We start from the raw sequence: 15,936 nt of genomic DNA on the forward strand, positions 1-15,936 counted from the left end.
GAATCGTGCATAAATGAATGTACAATAATTTCGCAATATTTAATCGAAATAAAGGCAGGTATTACACATAAGAACATCGTAATTTTCACACCATAAATAATATTACACCTTAACTCGCAAGGAATTATGTCGGAAGTGTCTCCTAATCATTGTTTTAAATTTTATTAATGAAATTACACTACATTTTAGAGAAATATATGTTACTTTTTATGCATTCCAATTAATTTATATGGTTGAAACGCCGCCCTTCGTGATCGGGTTAAGCGAGTCACATGGTCTGCCTTACGGCCTGTATTAGATCACGATGGCAGTGACACAGTCTATTGTTCCTAGTACACACACGCTCCAAGCGGCTAGCAACTATCGCGAGAAATGCAAAAAATCACCCCAAGCTTCGCGACTGTATATACTAGGCTGTGATAATACGATTAGCGACTTTTCTGCTGATTTTTATATTCTTTCACTTTTTTTCTTTCTTTTAAGTTAAAACATTCAACTGAAGTCATGCACTTCTTAGTTTTAGAAGAGACACTGGTGCATGACTGAGTAGTCTAATGATTCATACGTGAAAGTCCTGATCTCGTATATTAATTGTGATCAGTGATCAGGGTTGAGAGATATTGATTCAGTGATCAGGGGTTAGGTCTCTCTCTCAAAGCTACTGCTCCAACACCCATAAACGGTGGCAACTTCGATTGACACGTCACGAATCGCGAGCTCCAGATAATTCTTGGTTCTTCCCACAGTCTACTATATACAGTCGCGAAGCTCAATATGTAGTAAAAATGCAAACATGGGTAGTTGCCCACCACTAGGATCGCTACTATCGCCTCATCATCGCAGATCTCTCTCCTAGCAGCCGACAAAATATGTTAACACTTTCGTTGTGTTCTTTTGGAAAAATTAACACCTTCCTTCCATTATTGAAATATTAAATGCATAAAGTTAATTTATTATTTTAATTAAGTATATTAAATTCCACCATAAACTCGAAGATACCTGCAAGAAATAGGTTAATATTATTTTTTTTTGTGCAAAACGAACTGAAATTTACTATAATAGCTTCACTCATTCAAGATTATAGCGATAATTAACTATGAAACCAATAAATATTAATTTTCATTTCCCTTTACAACAATAATAATGGAAATATGAATTAATGGAGTAACTTACGTGTACCGGTACTTGTAGTGTAGGCTTACGTAGTTAACAAAGTGGGATGAGGTTAAGCAATAATAATCACACGAGAGTTGGAAATAAAACGTGATCAATAAATTTTATTGTAACAGACTTTTTCTACGTCTCTAGTAAAGTAACAAATAAAAATAACAAAATTAACAGCTATAATTAAAAACATATCCTTTGAAAAAAAAAAAAAAGTAGGCCTGAGCAATAACAATCCCACCAGAATTGAAAATAAAACGTGATCAATAAATTTCATTAAAACAAACTTAATTTCTCTACGTCTCTAGTAAAATATTATTATTCCAATTACTGTATTTTAGCCATTAACATTTTCATTACAACTAATAACGAACATTTCACAAGCATCAATGTGAAATACGCAACGAGCTAGCACTCGATGGAAATACGACACAGTCCAAAGTCGACCGTGGACAGTCTATTGTTTCTAGTTGCTAACCGCTCGGAGCGCTTTATCACGAGATTTGCAAAAAATCACCTCAAGCTTCGCGACTGTATATAGTAGAATGTGGTTCTTCCCCTCAACGCGGAGATTCTCCACTCCGAATCTATCAGATGTAGTTGATTTTTGGAATTTTGTGCCGACAGTTCGTGTGAAGCAAATGACACTGTAGTTTTTGCTGGTTTTAATATATTTTAATAAATAAGGTTTAAAAAGTGTTAGTTCACAAAAAAAAAATGTGATCAAACGCTTGGGTGAAAATTTTCACACTTACAATTTGCAAGATACTGTAGTGTGAATGATTGGATCAAGTGCAGTGTATTCACAATCAGCTGTTCCACCTCAACATCACAGCCGTCAACAACACAACCAGACTCTGCAGAAGAGGGTGACGACGAGGAAATTATATTTTTCTCCGCATATGTATGTTTTTCTCATTTTTATTTAGTGATATTTATTATTAATTTTTATGCTCGACCATGCCGAAATGTAGTAATTATACACCTGGTAGCGGTCCTTTAATGCATGTCATTAAAGTACACCTACTCATTAAAGGTCAGGTCTTTCAGCCAATGACGACTCAGGTTACAACTGTTCAGCCAATGACAGGTCAGCTTTCTACCGTTATAAAACCGCAAGTATCGATTATTCTCGGATATGCAATCGAAAGAGAATTAGCAAAAAGTCACAGAGGCTGGAAATCCAATACTGTCGCAGAAGGTTATGTTCTGTTACTATAATAATTAGCGTTAATTGTAAATAATATTCAAATAAATTCAATTTGTCATCTCGTTTTTCAATGTCTAATTTAATTTCAATGTTATCTCTGTAGGTTCTTATGGCCTAGCAAGGTAAATGTGGACATCTGTTCCTCGGAAAAAAATCAATACTTTCGCGTCTGCGCACATCTCACAACATACGGAACATTGCTCCAGGTCAGATACAATAAAATTAATAATATCAAGTTAGAAATATGGTCGAGCATAAAAAGTCGTATGAAACTCGCCTATAATGGTAATTAAGAAGCTCGTATGAAAATTATGAAACTCGCTTGCGCTCGTTTCATAAATATCCATACTCACTTCTTAATTACCTTCATTATAGGCTCGTTGCATAATGTACTATTAATAAATAAGGTTTAAAAAGTGTTAGTTCACAAAAAAAAAATGTGATCAAACGCTTGGGTGAAAATTTTCACACTTACAATTTGCAAGATACTGTAGTGTCAATGATTGGATCAAGTGCAGTGTATTCACAATCAGCTGTTCCCACACCTTCCACCTCAACATCACAGCCGTCAACAACACAGCCAGACTCCGCAGAAGAGGATGACGACGAGGAAATTATATTTTTCTCCCAATATGTAAGTTTTTCTCATTTTTATTTAGTGATATTTATTATTAATTTTTAGCGATATTTCTGGGGATTTTTTAACAAACTCTGGAGAGATTTAGCTACTTTTTGTTGAAAAGTTAGCGAGATTGTAGGGCGATATGTTGGCAACAGTGCCCTAGGCAGTGCTAAAATTTGCCGCCCCCAACTCTCACAAACAGTTTATGAGCAGCAATCATAAAGGTCATGTTTAGTTTAAATTAGTTTTAAATGAAATATTACAATTCAGAATTACTGGAGTCAAAATACATGCATTTAACTTGTGAATTATAAAGATTTCCTTCGCACTATCTTCACAGAGAAAACATTGATGATGTCATCAAAGTCGATCGGACGAAGCACATCAGACTCGATGCAAAGAAACATATTCAAACTTGTTCATTGTTGACATAGAATTGATTTTTGTGAAAGCCAGGTTCTGGTTTATTTTTAAGCACTGGTTTTGTTGGTGTTATAATATTACGAGTTTATTTCAGTTGGTTATTTAACGACGCTGTATCAACTATGAGGTTAATTAGCGTCGATGAGATTGGTGATAGCGAGATGAGGCCAAGGAGGCCATAGATTACCTAGCATTCACCTTACGGTTGGGGAAAATCTCGGAAGAAAACCAACCAGGTAATCAGCCCAAGCGGGGATCGAACCCGAGCCTGAGCGTAACTTCAGACCGGCAGGCAAGCGCCTTAACCGACTGAGCAACTCTGGTAGCTGGTGTTGTCTTGTCTTGTCGCAGAACGCTGCCTTAGACTATATTAGTTTTAGGAGGTTAACATTGACGTGAATATGTTAGGAGAAAACCCTCAAACGATTAGGGAAAACACGGAAATTTTTACTTGAAGCAAGTAAAGCGATCGGTTTGGAAGTAAATCCCGAAAAGACAAAGTATATGATTATGTCTCGTGACCAGAATATTGTACGAAATGGAAATATAAAAATTGGAGATTTATCCTTCGATGGGGTGAAAAAATTCAAATATCTTGGAGCAACAGTAACAAATATAAATGACACTCGGGACGAAATTAAACGCAGAATAAATATGGGAAATGCCTCTTATTATTCGATTGAGAAGCTTTTGTCATCTAGTCTGCTGTTAAAAAATCTGAAAATTAGAATTTTTAAAACGGTTATATTACCGGTTGTTATATATGGTTGTGAAACTTGGACTCTCACTCTGAGAGAGGAACATAGGTTAAGGGTGTTTGAGAATAAGGTGCTTAGGAAAATATTTGGGGCTAAGCGGGATGAAGTTACAGGAGAATGGAGAAAGTTACACAACGCAGAACTGCACGCATTGTATTATTCACCTGACATAATTAGGAACATAAAATCCAGACGTTTGAGATGGGCAGGACATGTAGCACGTATGGGCGAATCCAGAAATGCATATAGAGTGTTAGTTGGGAGACCGGAGGGAAAAAGACCTTTGGGGAGGCCGAGATATAGATGGGAGGACAATATTAAAATGGATTTGAGGGAGGTGGGATATGATGATAGAGACTGGATTAATCTTGCTCAGGATAGGGACCAATGGCGGGCTGATGTGAGGGCGGCAATGAACCTTCGGGTTCCTTAAAAGCCATTTGTAAGTAAGTAAGGTTAACATGACATCCTAAACCGGCACATAGCTGTGGACGCAACTGAAGTATATATTTCAAAATCCCGGACGCAACTGACGTATTAATTTTTCAACATGTTTACGGGGACGCAACTGACACCGCCCCGAATTCCCCTACAGCCTACACGATCCTTTCTACCATCCCACGGAGACCTCACAGCGATCTCTAAACCCGGTGCCACGAGTTAAAGAATGGTGTAACATTCGAGCTTCTTATCACCTTTAACTCGAGAAAAATTCGTTCCGACACCGGGAATCGAACCCGGGACCTCTCAGCATGCGCGCTGAGAGGTCCCGGGTTCGATTCCCGGTGCCGGAACGAATTTTTCTCGATTTACAGGTGATAATACACATTGACTACTTCATAGTAGTCTTGATAATATTCAATGGGCCACCGGCGTGGCTCAGTCGGTTAAGGCGCTTGCCTACCGGTCTGAAGTTGCGTTCGGGCGCGGGTTCGATCCCCGCTTGGGCTGATTACCTGGTTGGGTTTTTTCCGAGCTTTTCCCCAACCGTAATGTGAATGCCAGGTAATCTATGGCGAATCCTCGGCCTCATCTCGCCAAATATCATCTCGCTATCACCAATGTCATCGACGCTAAATAACCTAGTAGTTGATACAGCGTCGTTAAATAACCAACTAAAATACATATCATCATTTTACTAGCTATCTCAAATATTAAATTAATTATAATTCATTGAATTAAATTAGCTCATAAATTAAGTTACTACTTTACCTTATAGATTTATCTAAATTTAAATAAATGTGTAGTGAAGATTATTGCTGGAGAACCTTTTAAGTGTAGTGAAAATATTTGTAATTTAAATTTATGTGTTGTATTGATTAAGGCTGGTTGAGTGGAAGAGAAGGCCTTATGGCCTTAACTCTGCCAGCGAAAATAAAACATTATTATTATTATTATTATTATTATTATTATTATTATTATTATTATTATTATTATATATATATTCAATGTGGGTGGTGAGACCTCATATAATGAATATGTGATGAATCGAGCTTCTTTTGTTAAACCTGCAAGCGCCATTATTTGCAGTGATTTTCGTAATACGTTTTATTGTTATTTTAAAATAAAAATATGTCATTATCGACTAATTAGAACTTGTCACGGAATCAAAACATAGATGAACAATAAGCTCTATTATTATAACAAAATTATTCTAGCCACATTTTCACAGTTTTGCAGGCGGCATCTCTTTTACAGTAAATTATTGTTCTCAGTTTGCATTATTGACTTAATAACCGCCTACTTGAGCTGTGTTGTCACGTCTTGCTTTTCTCTCCTTCTGGTAAAGTGAAAGGTAGAAATAGTATTTATTATTAATAATTAAATCCAAGAAGAGAAATCTATAAAATCCGTTACCTCATATAACGTTTTAAGAGTGTAAATGGATTTATTTACAGGCTGGAAGCGATATACATTAACTCTGCTCATTCAAGGGGAAAATAGAATACTATATATTAAAATAAATAGAACCCAAACAAGCGTTTTGTAATTGAGTGCAAGGTTAATAACAAAAAAATTAGGCTAAATATCTGCGTCGTTTGGCAACAGCGCATTGCCGGCTCAACTATGAATACACACACGAACTCTGTCTGAGTAGCAGCGTTCCGTCTCTTAACAGCAGCAGGGTTGTCAGACTTTCTAATGGCAGGAAATAACTTTACGTGTTAATCATTTTTCTTAATGTACAAGAAAACCGTTAATTTTATTTTAAAACTGAAAATGGATAAATCATTTCTGATTAGCTTCTCTAATGATAAAAGTGATCGGTGTCGGGTGCAATTCCCGGGTAGCTCAGTGGGAGAGCGTTGGTACGTTTAACTAAAGGTCCCGGGTTCGATACCCGGCCCGGAACAATTTTTCCCTCGAAATTATTCACATTAACTTTACAGGGAGTTATTCCTGAAAGCTTAATTTGCAAAAGTGAAAGTAATTTATATACTTATTTATTTTGTTTATTTATTTGTATATTTGTTTATTTATTTTTGTTTATTTATTTATTCATTGTTTATTTATTTATTGCTTATTTGTTTATTTGTAAGCTATATTTATTTGTTTATTTATTATTTATTTTTTGTTTATTTATTGATTTAAATATGTATTGTTTATTTCTATATTTATTTGTTTATTTATTTAATTATTTATTGTTTATTTCTTTATTTGTATATTTATTTGTTTATTTATTATTTTTTATTCATTTATTTATCTAATTATTTATTTATTTAATTATTTACTTCTTTATTTATTACTTATTTGTATATTTATTATTTATTTTTTGTTTATTTACTGATTTATTTGTTAGCTCTTTATTTATATCCTTATGTATTTGTTTATTTAATTGTTTGTTATTTATTTATTGCTTATTCATTTATTTGTTTAATTACTTATTCATTATTTATTTATATATATATATATAATTTGAACTGGTAATGGAAATTACGGGAAAACGGCTGAACGGATTTTAATAAATGGCCCCTCATTTTGAAGCTTGGAACCCAACGTTTTTCGGAAAAGTAGTAGTTTTCAGTGTAATGTCAATTTTCCTACATAATTTTCCTATTTTCCAAAATCCATCTGTTGTCAGTTTTCAGAACTAATTTTATTGAATCACGGCCGACTTGATTGAATTTCAGAACAAAACATACGCTACAATAAACAATAGGCTATTACACGAAGGCCATGACCTGCAGGATCGCCGACATATTTAGAGCTCAATTCAATTTGTTATTAAAAACTGATTCTGCAGTGTATAATTTTCTGAGTACAGCTGTGTATTGGATATTCAAATCTACGAAACTTGAGGTGGTTTCATGACATTATTACCATTAGAAATTAAATATTATTATAGTTAATATCATGATGCATCTATTTTTCATTAATTGTACATAATATTGATGCTATATTGATGACATGAAAGTGAAACGTTTTGAGGTTATGTAAGTAAATGTAGAGAATATCTTAATTTAGATCTTCATTTCTATAATTTACTGAGTGACTGCTATATATAACTACAAAACTTAAGTAAGATATGTATCAAATATGAATGAGGTCTCGCCCACCTCATTATATTTTGCTCGACTAGTATGACTAGTCAGTTTGTTTTTATACCATTAAGTACGAGAAAAATTCGTACCGGCACCGGGAATCGAACCCAGGACCTCTCAGCTGTGCGCGCTGAGTGCTAACCAACTGAGCTATGCCGGGACCCGATTCACGACGCCGGCCGAACTCCTCTCGTAGTATCGTGTTACGGCCTTATTGCCTGCACTTGAGACGATACACGTCATATATATACAGGAGCGCATATTAAATGACTTTATGGCCATATTCAACAACAGTTTCTACTTGAGGAGTTCGGCCGGCGTCGTGAATCGGGTCCCGGCATAGCTCAGTTGGTTAGAGAGCACTCAGCGCGCACAGCTGAGAGGTCCTGGGTTCGATTCCCGGTGTCGGTACGAATTTTTCTCGTACTTAATGGTATTAAGTAAGAAAAAATATAATATTGGTATTAAAAATCAAATATTTTTATACTTATTAACCCAGTGGGGTTGGGTCTTTTTCATATACTTAATGGCGATGTAGTGTAGATATTGATATGTGTCATTGTCTTCAGTATTGGCTCGAGAGAGCGCAAAAATTACAGTTCCTAAGGAAAGATAAAAAGGTATTACTTACTGATAGAATAAGAGGTCTAGAAAATTTTGTAATCTCCAGATCATTTCAGCATGATCTCTTAGTAGGATAAAATGATTTTACGCTCTACATTTCAAGTTCTACATGCAGCAGCTATACGAAAATGCTATTGTTCGAAAGCTTCGCAAACCTGACATTTTTTAAATTTTTTCCTACTATCCACAATGACCTGAAATAGCTACTGCTATCGTCCTGACATTGATACTTCCGTTTTCGCGTTGAAACTCAAAAACTGAAGTTGGATAGGTTCAAGAAAAAGTATTTGGCCTAAAAAAATCGATTCGGAGGGAGTATGTTTCATTATTATGGAAGCAAATAACTTTCAGAATGTCTGGTATTCTTCATTGAAAATAAATCTGAAAATTTTTTATTTAAACGTCTAACGAACTTAGTTTGCAGCAGCATTTGCTGCACAAGCCACTAGTTTAGTTATATATTTATGTTTGTTTGTTCATATATATATATATATATCAGACAATAATACAGATAATTGGATAAAATTACAATTTTCAGGACATATTCTCATTATACATGAATAATTCTGCAAGAGGAAATTGTCAAATTGCAAATTAAAGTATAAGTTAAAAATAGACGTAGAATTTTTCTTATAAAAAATCCAAAATAATAATCTTCTTCTTTTTCCCTTCAAGTATTAGGCCAAATGGCCTGTTAGCTTTCACTTAAGACAATATTTATGATTCTGTGATACTCTAGAAAGCAGATGTATCATTTTCTTTATAATGCTGCATTTTTTACAATTCTTATGTCTGTGACTGTACCATAAAGGGCAAAAGTGAAAATGTTGTACTGTACAGTATTTAAAAGACTTCATGCATTAATATGAAACTACATATGTTAGGGACATAGAGGCTCTATTTAAAATAGTATGAGATAAGAGATTTCCTGTACGTCCTTACCCTTAACTTTATGACGCTTTATCAACTGCGATGGTTATCTAGCGAGTGAACACGACTATTTCGTTTATATGACGTCATTCCATTTTCGGCCAATGAAGTGTAATGAAATTTTGAATTCCAACCAATCACAGTCATATATCGCGATAATTTCTGTAGCTCGATTTATCACTATCAATTTATCGTATGGTCGTTCTTTTGTTTAGTCAGTATCGCCAACTGTTTCCACGTAAATCGATTAAATGAATCCATTATACTAAATAAAGTGCGAAATCCTACTTCCACATGTACATCTTCATCTACATCTTCTAATTCCATGTCCATTGTATCTAAAGAAAATGACACTCCTTTCTAACAATAATATTGTTCATTTAATTAATATAGTAATCAGGTTATTTGTAATTATTATACTATAAAATGTTCAAATTAAATTATGATTTCAGTAGATAATAAAAACGTATTTCTGTTATAATAACAAAAGAAAAACGCAGTAGATGTAATTAACATTTTTAAACCTGTATTTCGCTTTTCTCAATTGGCATTACTGAAAAACATTCAATTTCTTTATTGCAATAATTGTTATTCATCTATTTCGACTTCACAATGTTTGAATAGGTGCAGTATTCATAAATATACAATTATTAATATTTTGTGAGCGAATTTTAGGAATATATTACTTACTTACTTACTTACTTACTTACTTACTTACTGGCTTTTAAGAAACCCGGAGGTTCATTTCCGCCCCCACATAAGCCCGCCATTAGTCCCTATCCTGAGCAAAATTAATCCATTCTCTATCATCATACCCCACCTCAAATCCATTTTAATATTATCTTCCCATCTACGTCTCGGCCCATCTCAAACGTCTGGATTTAATGTTCCTAATTATGTCAGGTGAAGAATACAATGCGTGCAGTTCTGTGTTGTGTAACTTTCTCCATTCCCCTGTAACTTCATCCCTCTCAGCCTCAAATATTTTCCTAAGCACCTTATTCTCAAACAACTTTAACCTGTGTTCCTCTCAAAGTGAGAGTCCAAGTTTCACAACTACAAAGAACAACCGGTAATATAACTGTTTTATAAATTCTGTCACATTTTTTGATAGCAGACTGGATGATAAAAGTTTCTCAACCGAATAATAACAGGCATTTCCCATATTTATTCTGTGTTTAATTTCCTCCAGAGTATCATTTATATTTGTTACTGTTGCTCCAAGATATTTGAACTTCTACACCTTTTCAAAAGATAAATTTCCAATTTTTATATTTCCATTTCGTACAATATTCTCGTTACGAGACATAATCATATACTTTGTCTTTTCGGGATTTACTTCCAAACCTATCTCCTTACTTGCTTCAAGTAAAATTCCCGTGTTTTCCCTAATCGTTTGTGGATTTTCTCCTAACACATTCACGTCATCCGCATAGACAAGCAGCTGATGTAACCCGTTCAATTCCAAACTCTCTCTGTTATCCTGGACATTCCTAATGGCATACTCTAGAGCAAAGTTAAAAAGTAAAGGTGATAGTGCATCTCCTTGCTTTAGCCCACAGTGAATTGGAAACCCATCTGATAGAAACTGGCCTATACGAACTCTGCTGTCGTTTTACTAAGGCACATTATATATATATATATATATATATATATATATATATATATTATTTACATTTTTATTTTATTCACGAAATAGTCCTAATAAATTTCACTCGTGGATTTACCGGCAAATCTCTTGTGACATTACTCTAGATAAATTCCAGCGAAATGAGTCCAGGGTCCAGCATTTGCTCTTAATGAGTTGCTGGAAAACCCCGAAAAAAAAACCTCAACCAGGTAACTTATCCCAACTAGGATTTGAACCCGGGCCGCTCGCTTCAAGGTCAGAATATTTGCTGTTAACATAAAGTTACAGGAAAACTCTTCCATTCCTTTCTTTTCGCATGAAGCCTTTAAGAATGCCAAAATGTTCCCTCGTAAGTTGTTGGTATTCGCGTCAACATCAGATATCTAATCATAAATAGACCTATGTACCAAATTTTTACTTAAACATAATTTCTACCCATTCACATTCACAAATAATGATGAAAGCACTAGAGTTTCACGCCTGACGTATTAAAATTTAACTTCACATATTTTACCACATTGCACACGTATTACAAGCTATTTCGCTGCCAATTAACATAAAACTACATATTTTGGTTTCTCTGCTATGGTGAGCACGTGATGGTGCAGAGCTTCATTTAATAGACATTCCAGCTGAACACGACCAAACGTTACAACTACCGACAAACGCGTGAACATCATTTTATTGTTTAAATTGCTTTTGTAATTCGAGATATTGTTCTTTGATGTTATTTTCACTGAAGTGTATAATTTATTAAGCTTTGAACATTACTGCCAACAAAATTTCATCAATTTGCTTTGACACCCTTAGAAAATACTGTCAAGGGATTCAAGGAAATTAATCCCAATGAATGTGAGAAACATCTACATAGAATTATAGTAATAAAACACATACAGCATGTAACTAGTATCTTTAATACTGTAAAGTATTTTGATATTCATGTATACAGGGTGAATCGTAAAATCGTAAGTAATGCCATTAATTAGAGGGGGTTATTCTTTGATATATTTCAAAAAAAAAAAGTATAATTCATTTTTTTCTAGTTTTTGCTTTCTTTTCGAAACACAAATTGTTTTATATGAAACATTTCCTAGCGTGTTTAGGGAGCGCCATTGATTTAATTCCCAATATGATGAGTCAATTTAAGGGGTTAGATACAGCTTACAGCAGTAAAATTTTTTTGAAAATATTCAACATTTTTTTGCTCCATTACTGTATCTTGTACAATAATGAAAATTGGTACGTATAAAACACTGTCTTTCTGCTATATGGAAAAAATATTGTGACAGCTGCAACGGGGTTTGAACACGCGTCCGACAGGGCGCGCGGCAGACGAAACGCTGGTATGGGGAGCATCTGCATGCTGAAGGGCAGAGGTGGTGTATTACGTCAACGCGACGAGGGGAGGGTGCGCGCGCAACTGCTGTGTGCGGAGTGAAGGGGGGACGGACCCTCCCGACTCTTGCAGAAGTCCGTCGAAGTGGAGATATCCAGATAATTCGAGAGAGCTATCTCTGCACACCCGTAGAAATTTCTCGCAACTATGATTTTGCTATAAAAGAAGAAACGCGAGCGAACTTGAGCAGTTTTTCAGTTTATTCAGCCATTCAGTGAGTAAGCCAAAGCAAGCAAGCCAGTACCGGAGTTCGACTCGAGTGTGCGTCCGCAACTGTGTCAGCATCCGAAGGCCTGAGTTCGAGTGCAGTGGACCGTAGTTGGAGGGACCTGAGTTCGAGTGCAGTGGACCGCAGTTGGAGGGACCTGAGTTCGAGTACAGTGAACTGTCTCTGAAGGTCTGTGGTTCGAGATACAGTGAACTCGAGTGACTGAGCTAGAAGAACTGTGAACTGAGAACTGACAGTTCTGATTTTGTAAATAGTGCTTTGTAAATATTAGTTAAGATTAATAGTTCATTGTTGTTCGTAATAGTCCAAGTAAATCGTCATTGGCGTCAGTGGAGTGCACTAACGAATACTGTGTTACGGTGTGGAGAGCAAATCCTATTGTTGAGATAATAAAGTTACATTGTTGTTACTAATAAAACTTTACAATATTTTTACGACTTAAATAAGTTTATTTATATTTTTTATTTCAAAATTCAAAATAGTGGCAGTTTACTGTGAAGTGACGAAGCGTTTCCCACACATGCTGATTACGAAAATTCACCTCATCTCTGCTGAACCTCGCTCATATGCGTAACCAAACTTTTGTTTTCAGTATTCCTTTTGGAAATATTCAACATTTTTTCCTCCATTACTATATCTTGTACAATAATGACAATTACTACGTATAAAACACTGCCTTGTGAAAAAAAAAATATTTTTACGATTAAAAAAAAACATTTTTTTTTTCAGTATGTTCACTGTGCAGTAATGAAGAGTTTCCCACATAACTAAAAACTATCCAACTTTTTGTGATGGAATTTGTTATGTATATTTATGCATGCCATATCTACAATATGATGCAAGATCACTTCTGTACCTTTGATAGATTGTCTGATAAAAAATAAAATCCTTTTAAAAATGTCAAATATTTTCTTCCAGCACAAAATAAAAAACAATTTTTTATTAAGGAATGTAATTGAAAGAGCATGATATTGTAAACGTGAGTTTCAGTAATATCATTATTCCACGCCAGGGGTCTCAACTACGGTATGATTATCTGGTAGTCTGCTGTATTGAAGGGCAGAGAAATGAATTGCCATGAATGGAAGTCACATTGATTACTTCCCATGAACAAGTGTTCAGATCTCAGGAAGTATGTGTTGTAGGACCCATGTTTATTACAAATTATTTTCTTGTTTTTTATGCATGCTATCACCTCCTAAAATAATGGACACTTTTTTAACACCCTGTATAGCTGGGATCAAACCCTGATCCGTTATAGAACAGGACTTGCGCCATGGATATAATCAGGACCACCTAGATAAAATTTGGAAGGGTGGAAATCCTACTGCCAAGTAAGGGCCGGCGATGACCTTGACAGAGTGCCAAAGAGCTGTGATGGATGCGGGGGGATTTGAAGTGTCTTGACAGCACGCGTAATGCGGATGTGGGTGATCGGGCACCCTCACTCACTACTGCCGAGCTTAGCACAGGTGACTGACTGACTGCACCCGCTACACTGCCGTGAGTACAAACTGCACAGAGTCGCATTGTTTACATAGTAGGGTAAGTGAAGGCATTAACCTCTAAAAGTGACAAAGTATCATATAGGATACAACAGGTTAATAGGCTATATGCTATAATTTTAATAGAACAGTAGAAAAAAAATTGGTAGGAAAATTAAAATTTCACAATACTATAATATTGTACAACATATAAAAATATGGACATTGCGATAGTTGTTTTCTTTACGGTCCGACTAGGTTTAATAAACAAGTGCGAGAAATGAAGCTTTGCCATGTTAAGGGTTAACGCCAGCGAATAGGGATTATATAGAATGGACACTGAGCGAATTTTCCTGTTTTGTATCTCTGTGCGCCAGCGTTTAGTACCACTTTCAAGCGCTAGAGGTTAGTGTAATCGAGCATAGGCTAAGATAATAATTATTGAGAATAGAGTTGAGACACAGGATCCAAACATCGCCTACCTTATTGCATAATCCAGTAACGCTTTGCTTCAAATAAATTCAAGTTAACAGCTTTTCCTTATTTCTCAATGACAAACTAGTAGTAATAATATTTTTGTTTTATTTCAGATATAATAAATTATATTATAAAATAATATAATACATTTTAAAATTAAGTATCAAATTCGTTTAACATTTGTATATAATATAATATAGGTATATGGTTTTACTTCTCATTAGAGTTTCGTTTTTCCATTTTCAGTGCTATCAAATCATTACATATTTTAATTGTTGATGTGGTCAACGTCTCAACTCTCACTATAAAGGAACTCTATAGAGTCTAGACATTACAGTTAATGAGGGATTTATTATTTTATGGATTCAATTTATTTTATTTGAGTACATAATGTACCTAGATGTATTAATTGTATGTGTTATATTTCCGCTGTGTCGACTGCTAGCTGGTGTGATGTCAGCGCCAACTCTAGGGAGAAAGCAGAATCTCACGCTTTAGCTGGCTTGAAGGTCATTGAAATCAGTCCGGCTACATCAAAGGTACCGACGCGAAGTGTCCATTCTTTATAATCCCTATTCGCTGCAAGCACTAGCAAAAAAAGAAAAAGAAAATTGAGCTGATCGTCCAGTGGCGTGGATATTGTATTCTGCATAAAGTAAGGACAGATAATTGAATTTGAAATAGAGTGAATGGTAAAATGTAATGAGAAATTCGTTTATAAGTTTTCTTAAGTTTAGTGGAGTGGTGTTGTTTTTAAATATATGATATTATATTATGATAATTATCCATTTTAAACAGAATTTGCGACTGTAGGTAATAACGCTACCTCGCTGCGAGAATAAATTTTCATTTAGCATGTAATAATAATAGTTAGTTTCATCGTCTCTAAATTAAGGATAATCTACCGGACTTGGATACCACGAAACCAGAGACATGAGTAGCACAAAGAAAACTGGAATCTTTTCACTATGTGAAGACGGTTGTGCACCACTTAATGACAGTGACCTTTTACTAACAATTTAAAATTAATGTAACTTTGAAAATATTGAGATTAGGACAAATGTTTATAGGACATTTTTGCTCAGAATGTCTTCAGAAATAACCTCCGTAAGGGACGGTAAATCCTCTGTATATTTTGCATTGAAAATTTAGAGCAACATTATTCCAAAGCCTTCGCAAAACTGCATTGTAATGGTAACTAAGTAACAATAATGGGTATTTCAGTATAGTTCAGTATAGTATAATGGGTCTATTTCAGTATAGTTTTATGTTATGAAGAAACGGACGACGTACCTGTGCGAAAATATGATTCATTATTCAAAGCTCTTTCGTCACTGGAAAATGCAAACATATTTTTGGAACGTACTATACTCACTACCTCAGTAGTGTTTACTATGACCGTAAGGCGTGGCCTTGATTCTGTGTCGAGGACGATTGGAAGTTTACT

At 34.9% G+C, this 15,936-nt stretch overlaps 1 protein-coding gene across 1 annotated transcript in view; it reads left to right on the top strand.

Annotated features, from left to right (window-relative positions):
• The first annotated feature begins 13,918 nt into the window (after positions 1–13,918).
• Positions 13,919–15,936, top strand: part of Rh50 (Rhesus blood group-associated glycoprotein Rh50) — a 144,957-nt gene continuing 142,939 nt past the window's right edge. The window contains exon 1 of the mRNA XM_069840133.1: positions 13,919–14,031. The gene's annotated coding sequence lies outside the window, so the exon portion shown is untranslated. The remainder of the gene's footprint in view (positions 14,032–15,936) is intronic.

This window comes from Periplaneta americana, chromosome 1, assembly GCF_040183065.1.
Source record: "Periplaneta americana isolate PAMFEO1 chromosome 1, P.americana_PAMFEO1_priV1, whole genome shotgun sequence".
In the NCBI taxonomy this organism is placed as follows: Eukaryota; Metazoa; Arthropoda; class Insecta; order Blattodea; family Blattidae; genus Periplaneta; species Periplaneta americana.